The sequence below is a fragment of the Eumetopias jubatus genome, unplaced genomic scaffold, assembly GCF_037043125.1.
Source record: "Eumetopias jubatus isolate StellerSeaLion01/CBP00866 unplaced genomic scaffold, mEumJub1_p1.0 scaffold_7, whole genome shotgun sequence".
Lineage (NCBI taxonomy): Eukaryota > Metazoa > Chordata > Mammalia > Carnivora > Otariidae > Eumetopias > Eumetopias jubatus.
Window position 1 is genome coordinate 28,513,907 of NW_028274813.1, and position 6,000 is coordinate 28,519,906.

Sequence of the window (6,000 nt, forward strand, 5' to 3'; positions counted from 1 at the left end):
GGGCCCCAGAATAAAACATGCAAAACAGAACTGCCCTAGCTGATCCATGGTCCTACACCTTGAAGCAAAGCCTTGAGTCAGAACAAATACTCTAAGGCTGGGTTTGGGGGAGGTCTGTTACGTGGAGTTACTGTAGTTGTTTTTAAACAATAATGGTTACATGGGCTCAGAAGATGCAATGAAAATGAAGACTTACAAATCCAGAATCCCTTATCTGAAACCCTTAGGACTAAGTGTGTTTAGAATTCATATTTTTCTTAGATTTTATAAAGGTAATATGATGCAAATACTGTATGTTTTAAAATGCCCTCTCAAAGTCATAGATAGAACCACAAAATCAAACACATTAATAAGTATATAGTGAAACATATAGTCTTAAATTACATTAATAGGTTCAGGTTAGATTTTTCTGTCAAATGAATTACAAAATGCCTTTCGGTTTTTTCAGGGGCTTTTGGATTTCATAATTATAGATATGGGACTATGGTCCTGTATTATCAGTATTTGTAGTAATTATAAAGAATCTTTCCCCAAGAAACCTACTTTCAATAAGTCTACATGAAAGGTATGATCACACCCAGTTTGTTTCAAATTCGCCATGGAAATGGACTGAATACATCTTTAATGAAAACATGACTACTCACATCTAATTAATTTATAAATCATTGGTTATACTCAGCAATGCTTGCATTCTCTTTTGCTTTAGATCAATTTAAGGAACTGTTCAAGGCATTATGAAAACCAAACATTAATATTCTTTAATCAACCAACACTTACTGGGTTTCTTCTATAAAACCAGACATTGTGATAGGTGCTGGGGATGCTACTAGCAGATAATACTTCTGTTTACTCAAGACGCTTACTATCTAGAAGAGGAGTCAGGCAAGTATATATTTATATTAATTTCATGTTAAAATAAAAGTATTTTAGGGTGCCTGGGTGGCTCAGATGGTTAAGCGTCTGCCTTTGGCTCAGGTCATGATACCAGGGTCCTGGGATCGAGTCCTGCGTCGGGCTCCCTGCTCAGCGGGGAGCCTGCCTCTCCCTCTGCCTCTCTCTCTCTGTCTCTCATGAATAAATAAATAAAATCTTATTAAAAAAAGAAATAAAAATATTTTAGATGGGGTACCTGGGTGGCTCAGTGAGTTAAGCATCTGCCTTTGGCTCAGGTCATGATCCCGGGGTCCTGGGATCGAGCCCTGCACAGGGCTGCCTGCTCAGTGGGGAGTCTGCTTCTCCCTCTCACTCTCCCTCTGTGTGCTCGCTCTCACTCTCTCAAATAAAAACTTTTTTAAAAAATGTAAAAAAATATATTTTAGATGTAGGGAGCCTGGGTGGCTCAGTTAGTTAGTTGAGCTCTGGACTCTGATTTCAGCTGTCATGATCTCGGGATTGTGGAATTGTGCCCTGCAACTGGGCTCCACACTTGGTGAGGAGTCTGCATATCCTTCTCTCTCTGCTCCTCCCCTTGCCCATGTGCTTTCACTCTAGCTCTCTCAAATAAATAAATAAATCGTTAAAAAAAATTTTAGATGTATTGGGTTACATAAATTATATTATTCAAATTAATTTTATCTATTTCCTACCTTTATAAAACTTGCTTATTAAAAAGTTTTAAATTAACACTTGTAGCTCAGTTTTTTTTTTTCTTTTAAGATTTTATTTATTTGTGAGAGAGAGAAAGCAAGTGCGGGTGCACAAGCAGAGGGAGTGGCAGGCTGGCTCCCCGCTGAGCAAGGAGCTGGACTTGGGGCTTGATCCCAGGACCCTATGATCATGACCTGGGCCCCAGGCAGATGCTCAACCGAATGAGCCACCCAGGCATCCCACTCACACAGTTTCTATCAGATAGCACTGCTCTAAATCTTAAGCTCTTTCAGCTATACCAGCCCAGATACTAAAAATCCCTGACAGCCTTTTCCTTCCCAAAGCTTCCCTTCCTTCCTTAGCCTTTGTGACACTGTACTATGGACGTTCTCCTCCCATCACTCATTCTCTTCTTAGCTGGTTCCTCTCACCCTTTTTCCATTCCTTCATTATAAGTGGCCTGCCTGGGCCTCTCTGTCCCCTTCCTTTCCTTAGGCATCTCCTCCACTGCTCCAACATCAACTAGTAAGTCTATTTAAATGACTCTCATATTTACAGTTCCAGGTCTGTCCCTGAGACATCTTCACCTGCTGGCATTTCAAAAGTGATAACTTCCAAACCATTTCATCTTCCTCTCTAGACTAGTTCTTTGCTCCTAACTTCCTTATTTCTGCAATCGTCTCTCCCGTTCTTCAAACTTAAAGCCTTCTAGCCAACTCTACACTTTATTCCGTTTTTCAATTAGCTGCCATGTACTGTTCACGGTTTTTCTTTCTTTTTTTTTTAAGATTTTATTTATTTGGGAGAGAGAACGAGCAAAAGCGGGAGAGGGGGGCCTTAGGAAGACAGAGAAGCAGACTCCCCACTAAGCAGGAAGCCAGTCGCAGGGCTCAATCCCAGAACCCTGGGATCATGACCTGAGCTGAAGGCAGACGCTTAACCGACTGAGCCACCCAGGCACCACAATAGTTTCTTCTAAGCCTCTGTCATCACCAAAGATCAAACTCTCATCATATCTCACCTGAATTATGCAAAAGTCACCTCAATTCTCTCATCCATTCTAGCCCCCACTATCAAAGTAACGTGCCTAAAATTCTGACCATAACAGTGCCACTCTTAACACACTTTCCAAATCTGCCTAACATCTATCACATGAAGAAGAGGCAGTATTAGAGTTTGACAGGTTCTTCAGAATATATCGTAAAAAAGTCTCCCCTATAACCTGCAATATTAGTGGGAAAGGAGGAGCAGAGAGAGCCTGGACCTGAGAGAGAAAGAGGACCACATAAACTATGGTAATAGACAAAATGCTGTATTTTCCTGCTAGGGTGGTTCTGAGAGATCAACTTCAAATCCTCCGGTTCCCCCTAAATGGAAATTCATGTAGCAGTCTAGGACTAGTTGCAGCCAGTAACTTAAAATTCAGCAATAAATCACATCCATTCAGAAGAAAGTATACCCAGAACTATGGGAACTGTCTGCCCAAGGACCAGGAGTAGAAGAATGGAAAACCAGATGATAGATGCCACTTCTATTATCTATTGGGGGGTGGGGGCAGGAAGGAATCCATGCACTCAATAAATATGATCCTTTTCTCAGTGTTAAGGGTTTATTAGATGGCAGTGGGGGGAACCTTAAGTTGGCTGAACTCTGCAAATGAATTAAGGAGAACTGAAATAGGCTTTTGCAGGTGACTGAAATTAGTCAAATGCAACTAGCTCCAATCTACTTTCCTGTTTTATTTTCCTTCATAACAGTTATTTTAATGTTCAGAGTGGGTCACTGGTCGCTTGCAATCCAGAGAGCCCATGTTTGTAATACACCTTCTGATTATGATGCCCTACCCACTTCAACACCAGGGGTGAAAACCTTTCCACTGGAAAAGATAACTCAAGGGCGCCTGGGTGGTTGTCTTTAAGTGTCTGCCTTCGGCCCAGGTCATGATCCCGGGGTCCTGGGATCGAGCCCCGCATCGAGCTCCCTGCTCAGAGGGAAGCCTGCTTCTCCCTCTCCCACTCCCCCTGCTTGTGTTCCCTCTTTCGCTGTGTCTGTCAAATAAATAAAAGCTTAAAAAAAAAAACAAAAAACTCAACTAACAAGATTCCCTAACCAGATGTGATCTCTACCTGCCTCAAACTTCAGAGAAGGTACGAGCTTTACAATGTGCTCTGTCATAGTCATTATATGTGCCATAGTTTTTTGCATCCTATTCTTATCTCCCAGAGTAAACCCTGAATACTATATTCATCTTGTCCAAAGCAGCCAAGCAACGCTTTTTAAAGTTATTATTAAATTAGTCTCCTACAATAGAAGCAGATTTATTTGAAAAGAACCTGAGCGGGAAGAAAACGCAAATACCTAAGACACATGCAAAGCACTGAACATCATGCCTCGCGACAGTCCCAACCAAGGCAAAAGCATCAGACCCTGTTTTCCGCCTCGAACGTGAGACATAAGGAACTTAGCCCTGAGTGCCACTCACTTCCCCGGACAAGGACACTGAGTACTCAGGGCATGAGGCGCGGAGTTTCACCAGTTGCTCAACCAGACACAGGGCAAGGCGCTTCCTCTTTCTCCAGGAGCTCCACTCCAGTCAAGACGGTCAATCCCGGCCCACGGCACCTGCGTCCTGAAACGTCTTCGGGAAACCAGCACTTCCGGACCTAGGCTCCGGAGGCGAATCGCTCTTTAACCTGACCGCGCGCTGCGCCTGGAGCCGAAGAAACGGGCCGCCCCTCCTTGTTCCCCACACGGGGTTCCTCGGTCTCTGCTCAGCCGCGCCCCGTTCCTCATCCTCGAGGACACCGGCTGCGCGGCCCGGGCGGCGACAAAGGGCCGGGCCCTGCCCGCGACCGCCCGTGTCCGCACCGGGTAAGGGGCGCCTTCCCCTCTCCCCGAACTACCCATCACGCACCTACTCTTCCCTTGCCGCCGCCGCCACCCGCCGCTCGCAGAGCAAGCTCCTTCCCGAGCAGCCGCTGTTTTGTTTCCGATGTGAAATCGCAGCCTCTGGAGCAGCCGGTCCAGGCCCCGCCCAAAAGGCTTCGCTGATGTCATTTCCGGCTCTGGCGTCGTTGGCGGTCGGCCAGGGGAGGGGCGGGACCCACCGGCAGAGGGGGCGGAACCCAGGGGGAAAAGGTGGAGCTTCCGGTGGAGCGCGCGGATAAGAGGGGCAAACGCTGCGCTCCAGGCGACTCCGGGACTTAGACGAACTCGCCCAGACAGCTAGTGTGAGTCTGAGATTGTCCGGAATTCGAGACTGCTCTTCAGCTGAGGACCAAAGTTTCTACGTCAACTGGGCCCAGTGTGTGCTTCTTCCGGCCTGCAAGTGAGGACATCTTATCTAACATTTATCTATTAGTACCTATTTGTAATGTTTCTCAATGCGAATCATCTGCACGCATTGAGACAGTCATGAAGACTAATTAAATTTTAATTACCTGTGCCCTTCACACCCTACCCAATGAATCAAAAGTTCTGGTGGGGGCGGGAACCTGAGAAACTGCATTTTAAACAAACATAGCCCGGGATTCTTAGGCTCTGAGTTTAAGATCGAGTCTTAGATGATAAGCTTCCAAAGAGCATAAAATGTATCTTATTTTTGAAATCCCAAAACCAGAGTACAAAATTGCTCAGCAATCAATTTCCGCATCTGCCAGCTTTCCGTCCAAATTGCGGAAGACAGTACCAGTAACAAAAGTAGCATAGCACACTCATCTGAAAGCTAAAAGTAAACAACGAATACAATAACGTAAAACCAAAGATGAAGAATGGAGAAATGCTCAAATTCACAGGTAATAGAAAACTGGCAATGAAATCGATGATGCATGCATCTGGCCAAATGATATCTTCTATTTCTTTTAAATTCCTCCCCCAAGATAGCTTTTCATATTCCTGCAGCATCAGTCCCCAATCCCCTCTCCCCGCCCAATACATGAACAGATTTAAATAGGTTTTACACACTTCATATTTAAGAACATCAGTAGTTTTTTCCATTAACAGGGAAAAGTTAAGTTGGGGAATAAAAATGTTGACAGCCCCAAAGATACTTTTTAAAGTTCTCATTTCCCCTTCCCTCCTTAAATTTCACAAGGGTAAACATTTTTTTCCTATTTGTTCACTTCATACTACAAGTGCTGAGAACAGTGCCTAGCACATAAAACAGTTCAATACATTTGACAAAGCAGCATAGCTAAACCCCATCTATCTGTGAACTGGTTCAATCGTTTTTAATGCAATCTGGTAACAGGAGTAGAAAGTCTTAAAATGCTGGTCAACTATTTTTAGACACAATCTCAATACAAAATACTTGTGCAAAAATGTTCCCAAAGTATTTATAGCAAAAATTGGAAAGCTAAACATCCCACAATAAATGATCGCTCATCCACTTCGCAGAATGTCATTAGAATTGTT

At 44.0% G+C, this 6,000-nt stretch overlaps 1 protein-coding gene across 3 annotated transcripts in view; it reads right to left on the reverse strand.

Moving 5' to 3' along the window:
* PSEN1 (presenilin 1) overlaps positions 1-4,629 on the reverse strand; it is a 69,428-nt gene extending 64,799 nt beyond the window's left edge. For all 3 annotated transcript variants that reach the window (XM_028089619.2, XM_028089691.2, XM_028089460.2), the window contains exon 1: positions 4,502-4,629. The gene's annotated coding sequence lies outside the window, so the exon portion shown is untranslated. The remainder of the gene's footprint in view (positions 1-4,501) is intronic.
* Positions 4,630-6,000: the final 1,371 nt, after the last annotated feature.